Raw genomic sequence first — 22,611 nt, 5'->3', positions numbered from 1 at the left:
TCTTGTGGGAAACCACATCCAGGACTGCATTAGTTTGCTAAAGCTGCCAGAATGCAATATACCAGAAAAGGAATGGCTTTTATAAAGGAAATTTATTAAGTTACAAGTTTACAGTTCTAAGACCACAGAAATGTCCAAACTAAGGTATCCAGAGGAAAATACCTTAACTCCAAAGAAAGGCTGATGCCTGTCACATGGGAAGGCTTGTGGTTGGTGTCTGCTGGTCGTTGTTTTCGGTTCCATTGCTTCCAGCTTTTGATACCAGGTCTCCTCTCTAAGTGTCTATGGGCCTTCACTTAGCTCCTCCAGATACAACTCTGGGTTCTAGCTTAGTATCTCATGGGAAGGCACATGGCAATGTCTGCTGGGCTCTGTCCATGTCTAGGCATCTGCTCTGTCAGCACTCCAAGCATCTACAAACATCCATTTCTCTGTCAGCTCTGAGGCAATTATTTTCCAAGCATCTGTATCTGAGGTTTCTCCAAAATGTTTCCCTTTTTAAAAGACTCTCATAAACAAATCAAGATCCACCTTGAATGGGTGAAGTCATACCTCCACCTAATCAAAATGCCACAACCACAATTAGGTGTGTCACATATCCATGGAAGTAATCTAACCAAAAGGTCACACCCACAAGTGGGTGTGTCACATCTCCATGGAAACAATCCAATCAAAGTTTCTGACTGTAAATAATAGGTCTGGCCCCACCAGACTGGATCAGGATTAAAATATGGCTTTTCTGGGGTACGTAATAGTTTCTAACTGGTACTATAACTTAGATGGCATGAGAGAAATTACACTATAAATGAAATCAATGTGGAAGTTTGGGGCCATAATTCTAACCTTTAAACTAACCAGCGAATTCACAGAGAGGAATATATCTATGTGAAGGTAATCAATGTGGAAATGCCTTCATTTATAATTTCTCCTTAAACAACATGAGGAAACTCCACTTAGAGGAATCCTATGTTTCTAATTACACTGTAAGAAATTTCACATCAGCTCCAGCCTTGGTGTGAACAAAAAATCTGGACTAGGAATAACTATTAAAACAGGAAATCAAGCAATAAAGTCTTTACCAAAAGGAAGTGATTATAGAAGAATAATAGATTATTAATGCTGAATGTAATTCAATGAAATAAACATTCAAATTCCTTACTCATAGAGTAACTGGCTCAGTTTTCCTGGCTACTCAAGCAAATATCACACAATGGGTTCGTTTAAACAACGGGAATTTTTAGCTCATGGTTTTGAGGCTGAGGGAAAGTCTAAATCAACGCATTACACTAAGGTGATGGTTTCTTACTTAAGAGCAGAATTCTGGTCCAACTGCCAACTATCTTTGATCCTTGGCTCCTCTATCAAATGGCAATGTACAGACCTCTTCATTCTCTTCCATATTATGTTGAATTTCAGCTTCTCATTTTTCATGACTTTTTCTCTGTCTGAATTTCATTACACTTATAAGGACTGAGTAACAAGATTAAGGCCCATTCTTACTGAGGTTGGCAACACCTTAACTGAAGCACCTCATTAAAACATCCTGCTTACAATGGGTTCATATCCATAGGAATGGATTAAGTTTAAAAACATGTTTTTCTAGGGTATTTACCTCACCAAAGCACCAGAGTAACACATAGAACATTAGCGGTGTCCTAGTTTGCTAGGTGCTGGAATGCGAAATAACAGAAACAGGATGGCTTTTTTAAAAGGGGAATTTCTTAAGTTGCAAGTTTACAGTTCAAAAGCTATGTAAATGTCCAAATAAAATAAAAGCAAAGCTATAGAAATGTCCAATCTAAGGAATCCAGGAAAAGATACCTTGGTTCAAGAAGGTCGATGACGTTCAGGGTTTCTCTCTCAAATGGAAAGGCACATGGCAAACTTGGCTGCATCTGCTTTCTGTCCAGGCTTTTTCTTTCATGAAACTCCCCCAGGGGTTTTCCTTCTTCAACTCCAAAGGTCTCTGGCTGTGTGGGCTCTCATGGTTCTCATGGCTCTATTGCTCTGGTGGCTCCCACTTTCTCCAAAATGTTTCCTCTTTTAAAGGATTCCAGTAAACTAATCAAGACCCACCCAGAGTGGGTGGAGTCACATCTCCCTCTAGTCAAAGGTTAATACCCACAATTGGGTGTGTCACATCTCTATGGAGGTAATCTAATCAAGTTTCCAACCTACAGTGCTGGAAAGGGATTAAAAGAAATGGCTGCCTCCACAAGATGGCTCAGAATTAAAACATAGCTTTACTGGGGTTCATAATTCTTTCAAACCAGCACATGTGGTATCACACTCTAAAACTCTTTCAGTATAATTAATGAAAGTCTTCATTATTTTCTAATTCCTTAGGCACCATTAAATTTCTTACAATAATGCTATAATTAAAGTAAAATAACTGGAGTTTATATCATAAATCTGAAACAGAAACACATGTATCAAAAATGCCTTACTGGGACTTCTGGCAAGATGGCAAAATAGGACGCCTGGGTTAGTTCTAACTCCTTGCACAAGAGAAGTAATGGAAGAATGACCAAGGCAGTGGTTCCTAGGTGCAAGTGATCATGGAGGGTTTTTTACCCTGTATGGGGAGGTCCTAAGTGACAAACTGGAGAGGTTGGGATTGACAGAATGAGGTGAATGTGCTTGGTCACATCTCTGCCTACCCCTGCAACTGGCTTGGTGTCATGGTCAGCTTCATGCGTCAACTTGGCCAAGTGAAGGTACCTGTTTGTCTGGTTGGGCAAGTGCTGGCCTGTCTGTTGCAATGAGGACATTTCATAGAATTAAATCATGATCATGTCGGCTGCATCCACAGCTGATTCCATTTGTAATCAGCCAAGGGGAGTGTCTTCTTTAATGAATGATGCTTAATCTAATCACTGGAAGCCTTTTAAGGAGGATTCAGAAGAAACAGGCTCTCTTCCTGCTTTGGCCAGTGAGTCTCTCCTGTGGAGTTCATCCAGACCCTCCATCAGAATTGTCAGCTTACAGCCTGCCCTACAGATCTTGGACTCTATGTTCCCAGAGTTATGTGAGACACTTTTATAAATTTTATATTTACAAATACTTCCTGTTGATTCTGTTTCTCTATAGAACCCTAAGTAAATCACTTGGGAAGATTTTCCCTTAAGTTTTGTAGCTGGGAGTGCCTGTGGTGAACTTGGAAGATAATAGACATGCTTTTCCAGCGCACAGACTCCACTTAGTTAAGGTCAAGTTCCTACTCCCCACCCTTGTGACACACTGCTGTGGGTGCCTGGTTTTTTGTGTTTTGTTTTGTTTTTTGTTTTTTGTGTTTTTTTGGCAAGGACTTAGGGTGGGGGGGCTTCCTCATGGAGGAGGGGAGAGATGTGGAGTATGCTGGTCCAACATCCAACCAGAAAAGTCCTGATAGGTTCTCGTACTGCTACCCTTCCCCCTCCCCTCACAGAGGCTGAAGATTGTAGGTGAGCGTGGAAGGAAGGTCACCTGACTTGCCTCCAGACATTTCCCAACTGTCTGTGGGCAGGTGAAGCTGAAATACCTGGTCCCACAGCCTGAGATCATCCCTGAGGGGTGTCTGGGGGCCACTATGTCCTTTGGCCACACGGAGAAGTCTCCACTGAGGTGCATGCCACTTGTCTTCCAGCTCCAGCATTGGCAGATTTTGATATGTGCTGGGGTCAGTGGCCCTGGCTGGGTTCCATCAGGTTTTCCCTTGATTCAGCCGATACCTGCAGTCAGGGCCACGTGGGCCTATGGGGACAAGAAGGGCTGAAGAGAGCCATCTGCTGGGGAGGAGAAGAAACTGCAGTCTGACAAATTACCTATCTGCCTAGCTCTCAACAAAACCCTAACTAGAATTCCAACCCCCCCACCTCCTAGAATTTAGGGACTTGGTCTCATGAGAAAGACTGAAACCAAATACAAAAAGGGACCTTCAAAGCTAATACACATAGATACAAAATCTTAGATGAAGGAAGGAAATAAATCTGCAAAATAACCTTAGTAAGACAGCCCCAGCTGTCTTAAAAAATGCCCCAGCCACAACAGAAGATCATAAAACATGTGAAGGACCGGAAAGATATGGCTCAGCCAAATGACCAAATTATGCCATCCAAGGGGACTCAGAATTTGGAACAACTAATTAAGGTTGTTCATAACAATATAAAGGATAGCAATAGCAAGAAGACACTAGAAGAGCATAAAGAAGAATTTGACAGAATAAATGGAAAAATATCAGACATCACAGAGATGAAAGATATTGTAGAGCAAATTAAAAACATATTAGAGACTTGCAACAGTAGAATTCAAGAGACAGAAGAAATAAGCAAATTAGAAGACATGACAAATGAACTTGAATGTTTAAAAGAACAAATGGCAAGAAAGATGAAAAAAATGCAACTTGATCTCAGGAAAATAACAGACAACATGAAGCATGCAAATATAAGAAGTATTGGTGCCCCAGAGGGAGAAGAATAAAGGGATAGGAAGGCTAGCTGAAGATACAAGGAGGGAAAAATCCCCAACCTTTATAAAAGACATAAACATCCAAACCAAACAAGCCTAACAAATCCCAAATAGAATAAATCCAAATAGGCTTACTCTGAGACATATACTTGTAAGAATGTGAAATCTTAAAGAGAAGTAAAAAAGTCATGAAAGCAGCAAGAGAAAAGAGATTTATTACATACAAGGGAAACTATATAAGACTGAACTCAGACTACTCAACAGGCACCACGGAAGCGAGAAGGCAGTGGTATGAAATATTTAAGATTCTGAACAAGAAAGATTTCTAGACAATAACTTTTTATCCTACCAAGTTTTCCTGCAAAATTGACAGAGAGATTAAAATCTTCACACATCAACAATGGCTGCAAGAATTTGTCAACAGGAGACCTGCCCTACAAGAAATATTAAAGGGAGCTCTGTCAACTGAAGAAAGACCAAAGAAGGAAGTCTGGAGGAGGGTACAGAACTGAAGAGTATTAGCAAGGGTAATTTAGAGGTTGAAAAGTAAAAGATGGAAAGGAATATATAGATCTGACAAATAAAAACTATAGGGTAAGATGCTAGACCCAATAACTGCTTTTACAGTAATAATACTGAATGTTAATGGACTAAACTGACTAATTAAAAGATGCAGATTGACAAAACAGAATAAATAATATGATCTATTTACATGCTGCTCACAAAAGACTTATCTTAGACCCAAGGATACAAATAGATTGAAAGTAAAAGGATGGAAATAGATGCTCTATGCAAATTATAACCAAAAAAAAAGAAAGCACAAGCAGCTATTAAATAGATTTTGAATCTTATGACATTAGAGACAAGATTTTCATGTTAATTTTCAAAACATTTATACCTTTATGTTTTCCTGAAATAAAAAACTTGAAAGTATTCAGTAACATAGGTCATTACCATATCAATGTTAATGTTTCTAGTAACCTTCTACTTTATATTTTAAGAATGCACACAGTTTTGATAGCTAATCAAATGGTACTTAGATTAGTACTTAATATTTAGAATTCAAGAAACTATATCTGTATCTGTAGATTTTTTCCTTGTTTGCCTTAATTTATTTTTTCTTTCCCCATGTAATTTATTTATTTATTATTTTTATTTTACTGTAAAGAGTAACATATATACAAAAGAGCAATAAATTTCAAAGCATACCACTACAATTAGTTATAGAACAGTTTTCAGAGTTTGGTATGAGTTACAGTTCCACAATTTAGGTGTTTCCTTCTGGCTGCTCCAAGATACTGGAGACTAAAAGAAATATCAATATAATGATTCAGCATTCATACTCATTTCTTAAATCACACCTTCTCTTTTATAACTCCATGTATGTCTCCTTTGATCTTTTTTAATTATTTATTTTTTATTGTTATGATATATAGTCACATGCCATGTAATCATCCAAAGTGTACAATCAATGCTTCACAATGTCATCATATAGCTGTGTTTTATTATCACAATCAATTTTTTTCCTTTTTGTAAAAAGTAAAATATATATATATGTATATCCAAAAAAGCAATAAATTTCAAAGCACATCACAACAATTAGTGGAGGAACAGATTTCAGAGTTTGGTATAGCTTACAATTCTACAATTTTAGGTTTTTACTTCTAGATGCTCTAAAACTCTGCAGACTAAAAGAAGTATCAATATAATGATTCAGCAGTTATACTTATTTGTTAAACCATACTTTCTCTGTATAACTCCAACATCACCTTTGATCTTTCTCCCACTCTTTAGGAGTATTTGAGCTATGCCCATTCTTATTTTTTCACATTGGAAGGGGCTGTTGATAATATAGGATAGGGGGATGGGACTATTGTTCTGCAGAGGCAGGCCCCTCTGCATTTCAGGACTTATCTGGTCTGGCAAACTATCTGGAGGAGAAAGAGAGAACCACTGAAACCGACTGAGGAAAAAAGGGCCAGCAGATGACACCATGTGCTTTCCCACATGACAGAGGGACCCTGGGTGCCAGTAGCCTTTCCTCAGAGAAGGTGTCTTCCCCTTGAACACTGCCTTAATTTGGACATTTTCATGTCCTTAGAACTGCAAATTTGTAACTTAATAAATACCATTGAAAAGCAAATTCATTTCTGGTATACTGCATTCTAGCAGCTTTAGCAAACTGAAGAGATTTTGGTACCAGGGAAATGGGGTGCTTCTGAATTTGAAAATATCAATCATGTTGGAATGGCTTTTAAAATGGATAAGGGGATGGTTCTGGAAGAACTGTGAGGCACTTGATAGGAAAGGCCTAGATTGCTTTGAAGAGACTGTTGGTAGAAATATAGATTCTAAAGACGCTTTCAATAAGGGCTCAGACAGAAATGATGAATGTGTGAGTCACCACATTCAAACTGAAAGAAAGATGACCCTTGTTTTTAAAGCGGCAGAGAATTTGGCAAAATCGAGTCCTGGTGTCAGATGGAAGGCAGAATTTGAAAGCGATGAGCTGGGATACTTAACTGAAGAGATTTCCAAATTAAATGTGGAAAATGCAGACTGGATTCTTCTTGTAGCTTTTAGAAAAATGTGAGAGAAAACAAGCTGAGAACAAAACTCTTCAGTATAAAGGAACTAGAAATTGATGATTTGAACCTTCTGAGTTTTGGGAAAGTGGTCCCCAGAGAATAAAGCCACCATGTGAGGATTTAACCAGTCAGCCATCTCAGTGTGAGTTACAATCAGAGGAGTTATGCAGAAATGATTTGTGGAAAGTCCTTTTATCTGACAATTGGGACCCCTGTGTGCTGCATGCCAAATTGACAAGTTTTTTTGTGAGAGTTGTATGAATGGAACCACTGCCAGCTTGCACTAATGGACAGAAATGGGACAAATTGAAGAAAAATAACTTCAATGGCAGAACCATGAAAGTTAAAGTCTGGAGCCAACAAACCTCAGGACAGGAGTGTACCCACCCATGCGTTTGAAGAGGGTGAGTTTGCCCTGGAATTTGCAGAGAATGAACTTTCCACCCCATTGTTCAGGAAGAGTGCTGCCATCTTAAGTTTCTCAGATGCCTGAAGAATTAAGGTGAGCTTGGCAGCCCTGTTGTTCAGGAAGAATGCTGTTACCCCAGGCCTCAGAGAGGGCAGAATACATTTCCCAGAGATTGAGGAGAGCCGGGCCACCACTCCCAGATTGGAAAAGGTTGAGTATGTGCCACAGAAATATCAGAGAGCCCAGCTACCACCCAGATGCTTGAGGAGGATGAGGCCAAGAACAAGGTGGTCTCCCCAATGCTTGGAGAACTTGGAACCCTCACTCCAGTATTAGAAGAGAATAGGGCCACTGTGTAAGACCTGTGTAAGACCTTGGGACTGCTGCTCTCTCATGCTCTGGCATGGTCGATGACTCTGGTAGATGACTCTCAGACTTTGAAATCTAATGAAGTTTGCCCTGAAGGTTTTCAGAACTGTTTAGGTTCAGTAACCCTTATTTTCCCTTATTTCTCCCTGTGGCAATCAGAATTTATATCTCATGACTGTCCCTCCTCTGTATATTTCTAAGTTTCATAGGTTGACACCAAGAGGGGAATTTAGCCATAGAACAAAGCATGCCCGTAATTGATTTTGATGAGACTTTATAATTAATATTGTTACTGAAATGACTTAAGCTTTTGTGATATTGTGATGGAATGAATGTATTCTGCATATAGAAAGAACATGTCTTTGAGGGTAGAATGTACTGGTCTGAATCTATAATATGCTACAGAAAAGACTATGTTCTTTTAATCCATTCCTGTGGGTGCAGACCTTGCAAGTGGGACCTTTTGATTAGGTTGTTTCCAGGGAGATGTGGCCCAGTCCATTCAAGGTGGGTCAGAGGACCCCGGATGTCAGCAGCCTTTCCCTCAGAGAAGATATCTTTCTCTTGATGCCTTAATTTGGACATTTATGGCTTTACAACTGTAAATTTGTAACCTAATAAAACCCCATTACAAAAGCCAACCCATTTCTGGTATATTGGTATATTCCTGGTATATCCCATTCTAGCAGCTTAGCAAACCAAAACAAACAATAATTTTAAAATGTAGAACATAAGATTCTGTGCCATAACTATTAAGGACAGTTAACCTATGTGGGTACAAAACTGATGAAAATAGTTTGCAAATCAAGTCTGGTGGTACACAAATTCTCCTTTTAAATACCATTATTTCTCTCATGATTGAAAATAATGTAACTTTAAAAGAAAAGTAACTTCTTATGTATTATGGATACTTGGGCAGGAAAACCCTCAGAAGCCAAAATAAAGCAATGGGTCATTTCTTACTTAAAAAAATTTTGTGTTGTGGTTTTATACCATCATTTTAATATACTTTGGCTGCTCAAGCAAATGCCATGGAATAGGTTGCTTAAACAACAGGAATTTATTAGCTCACAGTATTGAGGCTCTGAGAAAGAACCAATCAAGGTGTCATCAAGGTCATTATTTTTCCCTGAAGCATTCTGGGGCTGGCTGTTGGTGATTCTTGGCCCTTACTTTGTCATATGTCACATGGTGGCATCTCCCGGTCTCTCCTATATCTTTGGGTTCCATTGATGTTCAGCTCTGACTTCTCCCTATGTGGCTTTCTCTCTCTCTGAATTTCATTCTGCTTATAAAGGACTCTACCAATAGGCTTAGGATTAAGACTCTCCCTGATTGAGATGGTACACACTTTAACTGAAGTAACCTCATTAAAAGTTTCTACTTACAATGAGTTCACATCCACAGGCATGGATTAAGTTTAAGAACATGCTTTTCTAGAATTCAAACCACCACAGCAAGCAAAAGCAATGAGGAGGTGGAAGATAACTGCAGATGGAAGAAGAACTTTATTTTCAGAATGCCTTAGAACAGATGGCAGGTACATTCATGCAATCACAAAGCACAAGGGCGTAAATGTCAGGCAGAAGAGTCTTCACTAAAAATTAACTTATTCTCCTACAAAACAAAATTATAATTAACAAAATTTATTGAAGGCATCCAAAATTCCAAAACCTGAAATTCTGCTTGGAACTAAATGGTAACATATATAATATTGAGCGGATACCATGTATCAGATGGGTTGTTTAATGAGCAGGGACTAAAACTAAGACACAGGGGTGTGCCATCATCAATATGACAGAATGAGATGTTCCTGGAATCCATACTCCCACAGAATCTTGAAAGAACTAGCCAGAACAGGCAAAACTACCTTTCTCAGAAGTCCAGGAAAAAAAAGGGATGCAGTAATTGGGTCAATGCTATATCAAAAAATAGGCAATTTATAAATGTTAGAAAAAATCTCTTGGCCATTGCTGGCCCTCTCCTCATCCAACCCCTGGCTTAGTACAGAGCAAGTCCAGGCTCTCAGTATATGGACCTGCTTCTGGAGGAAACAGGTAAGCCTATGCACAGAATGGGGTACCAACATGTCTGTACTGATCTATTGGGTGGCAGCCTGAAGGACTGAACAAGGACACTTGCCTCTGACTTACCATCTTACAACTTGCACTGCATACACAAATTGCCTGCACCTAAGTCATTGCAAGGAATAGTCAAACCACAGAAGCCTGGGGAAAAGGAATATCACCTTTAAGACATACAATACTGCAAATCAGGAGAAAAAAATATTTTATAGGAAACAGAGAGGACAACTGGAGCCATATGAACCGGGGAATTTTTAAGGCCATTGGTGTATGTCTAGGACAAGACATATGCTCAGAAAACATGACAGAGGACTTTTTACTATCATCTCACGCTGCTGTTCAGGTTCACAGCTGCAAAGGCTAAGCTCTAAAGTAAAACATCAGCCAACATAGAGCAGTTTTTAAAAAATGTATTCTTTGAATTGTTTGCTTTTGTTAGTTCCTGGCAATCAGGGGAATATTTATTATGTCCTGGCTGGATACAAACATAAGCAAAAAACACATGAAGATCTAAATTCCAAAGGTAACACACTGAAATATTAAAATGTACCATGTGCAAGAATAGATTACAAGACAAACAAAGAAATAGGAAACAATGGTCACTTGCATGAGCAAGATAAAACATCATCAATCACAAATGAAGATCATATTTACCATTCACAGATGGCATGACCCTATAAATAGATAATACTGATGTGTCTACAAGAAAGTTACTAGAACTAATAAATTCAGCAAAGTGGTGGGGATAAAAGAAAAAACATGAAAAAAATCAGTGGTGTTTCTATACACCAGCAATGAACAATCTGATAAGGAAATCAAGAAAACAATTTCAGTCATAATATCAACTAAGAATTGAAATATCTAGGAATAAATTACGCCAAATATATAAAGGACTTTTACATGGGAAACTGTGAAACATTGCTGAAAGAAATTAAAGAAGGCCTATATAAATGGTAGTATATTCCATGTTCATGGATTAGAAAATTTAATATTGTTAGAATGTCAATACCATCCAAAATAATTTACAGATTCAATGAAATCCCATTTAGAATTCCAATATCATTCTCACAGAAACAGAAAAGCCAATCATCAAATTCATATAGAATAACAAGGGACCCTAAATAATTAAAACCAGCTTCAAAAAGATGAACAGTTTTGGAAGACTTATACTTACTGATTTCAAATCATATACAAAGTCTCAGTAATAAAAATAGTCTAGTACTGCACAAGGGCACACATATAGACCAATGGAATAGAACTGAGAGTTCAGATATGAGCCATCACATCTATAGTGAACTCATATTTGACAAGAATGCCAATTCTTTTCAATGGGGAAAGAACAGTTTTCAACAAATAGTACTGGATAAACTGATATTCATGTGCAAAAGAAGGAAAGTGGATCCATATCCCGCACCATATACAAGAAGTTAATTCAATATACATTAAAGTCCTAAATATAAGCACACAATCTTATAAAATTCCTAGATGAAAACATGGAGAAATATCTTTAAGATCTTTTATTAGACAGTGGATTCTTAGATTTTATACCAAAATCACAAGTGACAAAAGAATATTGAGATAAATAGGAGCTCATTAAAATTAAAAGCTTTTGTGCATCAGAGCACTTTATCAATATAGTGAAAAGACAACCTAGAGAATGGTAAAAAAAAAAAAAAGGAGATCATGTATCTGATATAGGTTTAATAAAAGAATATATAAAGAACTCCCAATTCAAAATTAAAGCAAAAAAGGAAAAAAATTTACAGAAACAGACATCAGAGTTTCTTAGATTCTAAATACTAAACACTATCTTAAATACCATTTGATTAATTATCAAAACTGTGTATATTCTCAAAATATCAAGCAAAAAGTTATTACAAATATCAACTTTGCTACAGTTAGGACCTATGTTACTAAACATTTTCAAATTTTTGATTTCAGGAATTTATTTTAACTAATATTACTATAGCTGCCTATGGGTTTTTTTGGTGTTTTTTTTAAACCTTTTTTGTTGTTGTTGTTGTAAAATATAACATATATATACAAAACAAATAAAGAAAAAAAGCAATAATTTTCAAAGCACACTTCAACAAGGAGCTACAGAACAGGTCCCAGAGTTTGTCATGGGCTACCATTCCCTTATCTCAGATTTTTCCTTCTAGCTATTCCAAAACACTGGAGGTTTTACCAGAGTCGTAATAATGAAATCATTCAGTATCTGTCCTTTTGTGTCTGACTCATTTCACTAGCATTATGTCCTCAAGGTTCATCCACACTGTCATGTTTTGGGACATCATTTTGTCTAACTGCTGCATAATATTTCATCGTATGTATATACTACATTTTGTGCATCCACTCAACTGTTGATGGGCATCTGGATTGTTTCCACCTTTTGGCACCAGTGAATAGAGCTGCTATGAACATTGGTGTGCAAATGTCTGTTCGTGTCACTGCCCTCAACTCTTCTGGGTATATATCGAGTACTGGTATTGCTGGGTCATTATGCAGTATTTTTACCAAAAATGCATAACCTAAATTTAATTATGAGGAAATATTAGACAAACCCAAATTGAAGGATATCTTGCAAAAGAAACAGTACTATTCACAACTGTCAATGTTGTAAAAGAAAAAGAAACACTGATTCTGGTCCAGAAAAACAAAAATTGCTATAAAGGATATTTTAGGGACAACTGACATTTTAAGTAAGTTTTACAGAGTAGATAACAACATTGTATCAATATTAAATTTCCTGATTTTGATTACTGTATTGTGATTTTGTAAGTGAATGTCCTCGTTCTTGGAAAATACACACTGAAGTCTTTAGAGTTAATGATGGAGCATGGTGTCTGCAACTTACTCTCAAAGCAAGTCAGAAAAAAAAAGTCACATATAAGTGAAAAAGGAGAGGGGAGGAGGCAAAAGAGTAGGAGAGAATGATAAAGCAAATGTGAAAAAATGTTAACAATCTGGGTCAAGAACATACAGGAGTTCCTCATACTATGCTTGCAACTTTTCTGTAACTTTGAAATTATTTCAAAATAAAAAGTTGGAAACAACAAAAAATACACTATTAAAAAAAAAGTCCCATAATTCAACCACAAAAGTCAAACATCCCAACTGCAAAATGGGCCAAAGTTTTGAATAAACATTTTTCCAAAGAATCTAAAAAATGGCCAATAAAACTTGGAAAGATTCTCAGTATTATTGGCCATTACGGAAATGCAAAACAAAATGTGATACCACTTCACAACCACTAGAATGGCTACTGTTTTAAAAACAAAAAATAATATGGTGAGAATGCAGAGAAATAGGAACACCGATGCATTTTTGGTGGGAATGTAAAATGGTGTGTCAACTGTGGAAAATATTTGGGGGTTTGTATTAGTTAGGGTTCTCTAGAGAAACAGAATCAACAGGGAACACTTGCAAATATAAAATTTATGAAAGTGTCTCACGTGACCGTAGGAACGCAGAATCCAAAATCCACAGGGCAGGCTGCGAAGCCGATGACTCCAATGGATGGCCTGGATGAACTCCACAGGAGAGGCTCACCAGCCAAAGCAGGAATGGAATCTGTCTCCTCTGAGTCCTCCTTAAAAGGCTTCCCATGATTGGATTTAGCATCACTAATTGCAGAAGACACTCCCCTTTGGCTGATTACAAATGGAATCAGCTGTGGATGTAGCTGACGTGATCATGACCTAATCCTATGAAATGTCCTCATTGCAAGAGACAGGCTAGCGCTTGCCCAATCAGATGAACAGGTACCACAACTTGGCCAAGTTGACACCTGTCCCTAACCATGACAGGGTTCCTCGTACAGTTAAACTTTAAAGCACCATATGATTCAGCAAAAACACTTCTACCTACATACCAAATATGGAAACCACTGACTCAAATATCTATCTGTGCACCAATATTTACAGCAGCATTATTCATAATAAATAAAAGGTGGAATCAACTGTAATGTCTATCAATGGATGAACAAAGTGAGGGATGCATACAATGGAATATTATTTAGTCATAAAAAGGAAGGAAGTTCTGAAAGGTGCCACAACATGGAAAAAGCTTGAGGATATCATGTTGAGTGAAGTCAACCAGGGATAAAAGAATCAATGCTATGACCACACCTATAGGAAATAACTAGAATACACAAATTCAGAAAGACAGATTACTGGTTATCAAGGGTGAGGGTGGAGGTAGGGCAGGGAAAATTAACAGTTAATGGACACAGATTTTTGGAAGGGGAAAATGGAAAAGTTTTGGTAATATGGTGGTATGCTGGTGATTACATTCAACATTGTGAATGTAACTAACAGGACTGAATTGTATACTTGAAAATGGTTAAAACGGGAAATTTTATGCTACATATGATACCACTCTATAAATTTTTAAGAAGATACAGTGTTCCCATCTGTATAGAGTTTATATTCTATTGAAGGTAATGGAAAAAACTCAGCAAAAAAAGAAAAAAAGTATGGTATTCTATCATGATTCAGAATTCTGGGGAATTTCCCCACCAATATTCTCCCAATATTCCAAGTTGACACTATCTTCAATACCAGCACCTGTAATACTAGACTGAACACACCTGATAAACCTGCCTCCCCAGCTAAACTGTGACTTCTGCGCTTCATCTCTAATTCCTGAATTTATAACATTCCTAAGCACATTCCAGCTACTTATTAGGATACTTGTTTCCTGCAAAATGGACTACTCTGTGAAAATACAAATTATGAAGCTGGACTGATTAGTAAAATTTCATGAGGCCAAGTGATAGATTAAATTGTGTAGCCCACTCTCAACATATTCTTGGTCTTAACCCACATCCCTCTGAGTGTGAAACTATTGTAAACAGTACCCTTTGAAGATGTTATTTTTAGTAAGTGTGTCTTAAGTGAATGAAGGTGGGCCTTCATATGGATTGTACGAATACTGTATAAGAAAAAAAAATGTAGACATATTTAGAGAAAAGCACAAGAAGGATCCAGAAGCCAGAAGTAAAAAAAAAAAAAAAAGATTGGAAGAGAAAGGAAAAGTCATCACCATGGAATAAGAAAACCAAGCATCTCAAGGACAGCTGGGCAGCCAAACATTACAGTTCCTGGGAGGAAGTTAATCTTTCAGCCTCTTAAACTCACAGGTAATAAATTACTATTGTTTAAGCCAACCCATTGAGTGATATTTGCCATAGCAGCTGGAAAATGAAAGCAGGGTATAATTTTTTTATATATACCCCAATCCTTACCCTGGATCACAGAGACATGGGGGAAAACAAAAATGAAAATCATAGAGAATGGCATCATACAGAGTAGGCTGTCTGATTAATGATACTGACTTGTTTCTGTAACATTAATGTGGGGAACTGAGCCATATCCCTTGCAAACAATGCATACATAAAAGAAGAGAGAAAAAAGCCCCTATTCATAAATTTTTCTCACTGACCTCAAGGCATTATAAGAAATAAATGACCACAAGTATTAAATATTATAAAATATTTTCTTACTTAATATTTCCATTTGATTCATTTCAGTCATTTTTTCATGTTTCACATAGTTTGTACTTCCTGTTTGTGCTTTCGTATACTTGTCAATGTATATTATTTTTATTTTATAATTTTGACTCAGACTTCTGCTTTCGGTGTCAAATGCTGTCCCATCATTGTTCCTCTTTGAAGTAGTGTACTGCTCAGGTGTCTCATATCTTGGCCTCTGAACTCATTGGCTATTGACTAGCAGTAACATTTACCCTACATATGTACTGAAGAGGATGGAGGCCAGACACTAGCCCCTGTCAGGGAAGGGTAAGTACTTAAAAGAGGAAGGAAGTAGCATTTGTGTTCTACACCATGTCAAGTCTGCAGTACTCTGCAGCATGCCAAGACCCTGTGGTCCCTTATATATGGGGTCTTATGCACCAGGGAATTTTCAGGTCTGGGCTCCCTTCAATGACCCCTACCCACATAAGTGGAATTGGGATTAAACTAGAATCCACTGGTTCTGGAAGCTTGGTGAAGGGAGGATGAATCATGACCTTGGCACATCAGTCCCAAGTTCTTACCCCAATTCTTTAACCAATAGGGATTTAGCGCTGCTCTGACTTAGTGCTGTTGACATCCACATCAGAGGCCTGGGCCTTTGCCGCAGATTCCTGATATAAAGGCAAGAAAAAGAGCAGGGCAATGATATTCACAAGGCAATATGGAGAACTCAGCACAGAACTGAAAATACTTTTCTTTTGCTTCCCTTCTCATGACTTCAGGAGAGGCCCTATGCTCCAGGTGCTGCCATCACCTCCACTACACAGGAACACAAACAGGCATACACTACTTCCCTACTACCCCGACCATGCACACACTCAAACACAACCATGCACACACACACTTGCACATCTCAGGCCAAAACAGCCTATCTTCCTCCCCAAAGCTTCTCATTATTTAGGGTCTGTAGGCTCCTGTTTTCCTCTACATTGTTTTTCAGGGACACGTTTCATGCGACAGAGGCAGCAAACTCTTAATTTAGCGTCGTGCTTGGAAATGGGACTCTTTTTTGTGTTTTCAATCCATTTTGGCACCTCAAATATTTGCTACAGGTTGACAAGTGCTGGGACGCCTGAGATGAGTTACTCCTGAGCCCTGCGATCACAGAACACCGGGCTGACTCTGAGGGCTTTTCCACATTCCAAATATAAGCTCTGAGTCCACCTGATTACCAAGCCTGCCCCCCAAAGTCACTTTCTAGGTTCAGCTCTCCTTTTGCCCTCTTCCAGGCTCAGGCAGCTTCCAATGCCCCATGGACTCCATTTTATGTTAAAAATGCTTTTAGGCGCAGCCCGTACGCAGCTAGGGCAGTGGTAGGGCCGTGGGTTGGCCTCCAAATGGATGCGGTCCTCTCGCGAGGGCGGCGGCTAAGCCAGCCCTGCTCGCTCACCCAGAGCCGCGGATATGGCCCTCTACAGCGGCGACAACTTCGGCCTGCACTCGCAGCCAGCCCTGCCCCATCCGCCGCCGCCGCCGCTCGCCACCACCAACCCCTACTTGTGTCTCAACGGGTCCCGCATGGACGCCGCACCCGCCGCCGCCGCCTACCTGGGCGCCCCTCTGCCACCGCCCCCTGGGGGCGCGGCCGGGTCCTGGCAACTGTCGCCGACCGCCGCGGGCACCTTCGGCTGCGGGCAGCGGCCCTTCGCATAGGCCGTGCGGGGTGACCTGCGAGCTGACGGGCTGTCGGTGTCCAGCGTGAGGACCTCAGGAAGCTGGTGCACCCGCCCTTCTCGCCACGGCCATCCAGAGAGCGCAGGAGCCCAAGCTCATGCTCCGCCACATCTACCGGGTTCCGGCCCACAACTTCCCCTTCTACCAGCGCAGCAGGGTCGGTTGGCACAACTCCCTCCGCCACGATGTCATCCAAACGACTGCTTTGAGAAGGCGCTCGCGATGTGCACGACCCCGGGAAAGGAAATGACTGGATCCTGTATCCAAACAGCGAGAGAAGGTCTGACAACGGAACTTCCGCCGGAAGAGAAAGCGCCGCTCCGAGACCAGAAGTCGGAAGGACAGCTCTTCTCAGGATTGGGGCTGGGGTGAGCGGGACGCCCAAAGGAAACAACTCTCCTGTTGGCTAAGCCTTCCCAACCTCCAGAGCCTTCCGAGGGCACCAGGAGTCCTGCCGCCTCGCTAGGAGAAACCATACTCCCCTCTACCCCTTCTTCAGCAGCCTCAGCACCTTATGTATGAGCTGCAGCGGGAGATCCCAGCCAACTCTCCCTGGCAGGAGCCATTTGGGGACCCAGGGCATCCAGCTGCCCCTTACCCCACCCAACCCCGCCACTCCGCCACCCCGCCACGCCGCCCCAGAGGTAGCTTCCTTCCCAGCTCCAGCTCTGGAACCCTTGCAGACACCTTGCAGCTGAATAATAGTAGGAGCAATAGCAACAACCTGAGATCTTCCTATTTCAGCCTTTTCTCTGCCAGAACCGGGGGATGGGGACGAGTAGGGGGTGTGGGGGCGAGTGGGGGGGGGGGGGGCAAAGCAGCCACTTCAGCATGGACAACAGCCTCATAAACCATGTTTATTTTGCTAATCACTGCATACCAAAATTGCAAGCACAGTCTACATAAACGAATGAAGTCCTTGGGTAGGAAAAATAACAGCAGTTACAAAGGGCCAGTGAAGCAGTAGGAGAAGTTGGAACTGAACAGCTGAATTCTGTGAACAGCTTATTATCTCCTGCACGACAGCATTCTGATTTTTCTAGAAAATCAAGATATCTGGATTTTTGTATGAAAGCTCCAACTTTTTGTTCTTTACCTTTTTAAAGTTTTTAAAACACTATTAGGAAACACCACCAATCCTTGAGCTAAATCCAGCTCATGAGCCACCTCTGCTTAAACTCAAAAGTGACTGGTACATAATAGCAGAATCTAATATCAACGAACTGTCAACTTCAGGCAAGCAGTATGTGTCAGCCATTGTCTCAGATGCCTCACAACAGCCTTAGGAGACAGATATTATGACACCCCCCACCCGCATTTTCCAAATGAAGAAGTGAACCTCTGAGATGTTAGGTAGCTTCCCCAAGGCCACACAGGTAGTAAATTGTGGAACCAGGATCAAATCCATGCAGTCTGACTCCAGAGCTGATGCTCATAAACTCTACCTCTAGTTCCTAAAAAACAGAAGGCAGCATCTGAAGGTAAGCAAATACACAGGGACAGAAATGGAGCTAGAGCTCATTTTGAGATGTTTCCCTAAGCAGCAAAGGTGAACACTGACTGTGCCTTATTCCTGCTACCCTATTCCCATGGTCTACGGTGACCGTTGTTTTGTTTTATGAACAGCTGGTCCTGTCTTCTTTAGTATTGGTCTTGAATTTTTCATTTTTTAACAAAGTATTATTCGAATTTTATTTAAAATAGTTTTGAATGGATTTTTATTGTTTTAAAATAAAACCATTTTCAGTAAAAAAAAAAAAAACATTTAAAATTTACTTTTAGCTCTCTTATTGCTCAGAAGTATCTCCATCTTTGTGATTTTTGTGGCCACCCCTCCCAGTGTCCAGCAGAGGCTCAGTACATAGTGAGCATGCAACCACTATATGTTGAATTAAATAATTTGTTTTAAAATGTTCATTAAAATATGGGTAGTTCTTGATCATGATGCTTGCTCTTGTGAAGCTTATGTATATAGCAGAAAAGCTTAACCTGCCTATAGAAATGCCTAAAAGAGTTCCCTCTGGAGGACTTCTTTTGTTGCGCTAATGTGGTCCCTCTCTAAGCTGAACTCTGCAAGTGAAATCATTGCCCTCCCCTCTATGTGGGACATGATGTCCAGGGGTGAAAGTCTCCTTGGTGGCGTGGGAGATGACTCCCAAGGATGAGTCTAGCCATGGCACTGTGGGACCAACAATTTCATCCTGACTGAAAGGGGAAAAAGAAGTGTAACAAATAAGGTATCAGTGGCTGAGAGAGTTGAAATAGAATTGTAGAGGCTACTCTGGAGGTCACTCTTCCACAAGCTTCAGTTAGACATTGCTACCTACCATAACTTGCCATACTAAAACCAAAACCATTCCTGCCAATCCTAAAGAACACTTAGAGTGTTATAATATTCTACAAAGTTTCCATGCACTAGGGTAACTTTCCAGAAACCTACAACCTCCAGATGGGTCCCTGGACCAGAGAAGTCTTGAAATGCAGAGGGGCCAGCCTCTCCAGAACATCTTGTTCCTTCCCCCTATCCCATGTTATCAACAGCCCCTTCCAATGTGAAGAAGTTAGAATAGGCATAGCCCAAATACCTCTGAAAAGTGGGAGGAAGCTCGAAGGCGATGGTGGAGTTATACAGAAAACGTAGGGTTTAACAAATGAGTAGGATTGCTAAATCATTATATTGATATTTCTTTTAGCCTCCAGTATCTTAGAGCAGCTAGAAGTAAAAACGTAAATGTAACCCTTACCAAACTCTGAAATCTGTTCTACAAGTAATTGTTGTGATGTGATCTGAAATTTATTGCTTTTATATATGTATGTTATTTTTCATGCAAAAAAATTTTTCTTGAGCCTCCAGTGTTTTGGAGCAGCTAGAATGAAAAATCTGAAATAGTGGAATGGTAACCCATAACAAACTCTGAAATCTGTTCTGTAACTACTTGTTGAAATGTACTTTGAAAATCATTGCTTTTTCTTTCTTTTCTTTGTATATATGTTATATTTAACAATAAAAAAACAAGTTTTTTTGGGGGGGTGCATGGTACAGGAATCAAACCCAGGTCTCCCACATGAAAGGTGAGCATTATATCACTGAACCACCCATGCATCCTAAAAACAAACATTTTAAAAATTCAAAAAATGTGGGTAGTTGTTAAACTTATGGAACAGCATTCCATTAAGATGAAGATAATGTTTTTCCTTTTTTTTTTTTTTTGGCATGGGTAGGCACTGGGAATTGGACCCAGGTGTCCAGCATAGCAGGTGAGAACTCTGCCTGATGAGCCACCGTGGCCTGCCCTAAAGATAATGTTTTTGAATTGCTTTTGTATCATACTTTTGGGTCTCTGATGTGTTACCAGTTTTTAAATGTTTTAGGAAAAGCACAAACTAAAAAATTCAAACTTTCCCACATGTTATTTCCCAAAAGAGAATTACTTAAAATTTTCTTTTTTCTTTTTAAGTATGTGTATATAGAAAAGATCTATTATAAATCACTTTTACTGAGGTATAAATTACATCAGCATTACTTTTTTTTTACATTAGCATTACTTTTTAAAAAATCATACAGAAAGAAAACCAGACTACTTACCCCATACCATCTATGCAAAACAACAACAACAACAAAAACACAGTTTCTATGGATATTTCTGGATGTGATAAATCATATGAACTATAAATATTGTTTTAGCACACTTCTATATTGTAAATTAATGTATAAGGTGAACTGGGGCAAAGTTTTTTTTTTCCACAAGAAATCACACTGCAGGTCATGTAAAATAAATTTTAAGTGGTACAACTTCTTGTCACTTTTAGTTTAGAATGGCTGTTTTTGGTTTTTGTATGGGCAGGCACCAGGAATCCAACCCGGGTCTCTGGCATGGCGGGCGAGAACTCTGCCTGCTGAGCCACCATGGCCCACCCAACTTTTAGTTAAAAAAAAAAAGTGCATTTTATTCTTTCATAGCCATCACAGATTGAAAAGTATTCTCTAGATAGAAATGTGCCAGGAATGACCAATTTTTTGTTATCAATGGTGCCATCCTATTAAGAAGAAAGTGAAAGCTTAACAGCAATACAGGAAACACAGGAAGGGAAGGAATCAACCGCTTCTCCTCACTTCCTCTAAAGTTCACTGGTTCCCTCTACTTTTCCCTTTTGTCTTTCAAATGTTGCTCCTTAGGTTTCCTTTCTTGAGACCCAGTCAACAGAAATTCATCTAGAGATTTCTGCCCCAGGGAGCCATGGGGTCCAGAAACCCTGGGCTACAGTGCTGTTGAAAGAGAAACTGCTCCACAAGGGAACTCTCAATCTGGGAAATTTGGAATGAGAACCTCAGTGGCCATCTGGCCACAGCCACTGTTAAGGAAACTTAGAGGATTTCCAAGTGGGTAATTATAATGATTGGTGACAAGTCTCTTATTATATAGGAAGGCCTTACACAATGGGGAACAGATGTATATTGGTCCGTATGATACATGTATCCATTTCTGGTAAGCTATCACTACTGGACTGAGACTGGCTTATTATAATGTGTCTAAGTGTTGCTCAAACTGCAAGTCTATTGGATCTTAGAAGGCCCTGTCCCTGTGGTCAGTTGTTTTGTGTTTTAGAAAGGTCCTGTCATTTCTTGGATAGGAATTGCCCCTGGAAACACCAAAGTTTGTGATCATTTTATTTTATTAGACATAGGAAAAGAATACATGGAACAATATCTCTATAAACTATTTTTAAACAGAACTTAATAAAACCAGAAGCAAGATGTTTTGCTTTGAAGGTGTTAGGATGCTTCATGAGAACCTGAGATATTCAGAATGAGAAATTATATTACAAACATAGCTGGGTTTTTATTAATTTTATTAATCTGATGGAAATATTGATTTTGACAAGAATCAATGATATAATCCTTATAATAACTTTGATTCTATAAAATTACCAGATATATGTTCTAGAATGCCATTTCCTTCATAACTAAGACAATATATATATTTTTTATTATATGTGTGTTGAAATGAAATTGTCCAAATTCTACATCATAAATACAGCCAACTTTCTCATTCATCAAAATAAAAAGATCAGAAAACATTTTTGTTAAGTATAGATATATTTGAAAGGCAACTGATATTTGAGAGCAATTTAAAAAATTATTGAGGTGAAATTTACATAGTAATACATTAATCATTTTAAAGTGTACAATTCAGTTGTAGTTAGTATGGTCATAATGTTGTACAACCATCACCTCTATCTCATTCCAGAACACAGTTATCACCCCCATGGAAGGTACATATCCAGTAAGCAGGTACTCCTCATTCATCTCTACCTCCAGGCCCTGGAAACCAATAATCTTCTTTATGTCTCTTGGATTTAGTTATTCTGGATATTTCATATAAATGAGTCATCGTATATATGATCTTTTGTGCCTGGCTTCTGTCAATAAGCTGCTTTTTTTTTCTTTTTTTTACATATATTTATGTTGTAGCAGATATTACTACTTTAACCTTTTTATAT

At 39.1% G+C, this 22,611-nt stretch overlaps 1 long non-coding RNA gene and 1 pseudogene across 1 annotated transcript in view; one reads left to right on the top strand and one right to left on the bottom strand.

The window, feature by feature from the left end:
• Window positions 1-16,839: 16,839 nt before the first annotated feature.
• On the top strand, window positions 16,840-17,763 carry LOC143674130 (forkhead box protein I3 pseudogene; annotated as a pseudogene).
• Window positions 17,764-17,975: 212 nt separating this feature from the next.
• LOC143674132 (uncharacterized) overlaps window positions 17,976-22,611 on the bottom strand; it is a 68,276-nt gene continuing 63,640 nt past the window's right edge. The window contains exon 6 of the long non-coding RNA XR_013170876.1: window positions 17,976-18,148. This is a non-coding gene — a long non-coding RNA (uncharacterized LOC143674132). The remainder of the gene's footprint in view (window positions 18,149-22,611) is intronic.

The sequence above is a fragment of the Tamandua tetradactyla genome, chromosome 2, assembly GCF_023851605.1.
Source record: "Tamandua tetradactyla isolate mTamTet1 chromosome 2, mTamTet1.pri, whole genome shotgun sequence".
In the NCBI taxonomy this organism is placed as follows: Eukaryota; Metazoa; Chordata; class Mammalia; order Pilosa; family Myrmecophagidae; genus Tamandua; species Tamandua tetradactyla.
The sequence above is the reverse complement of the archived record's forward strand: the minus strand, read 5'-3'. Positions and strand labels throughout refer to the sequence as shown.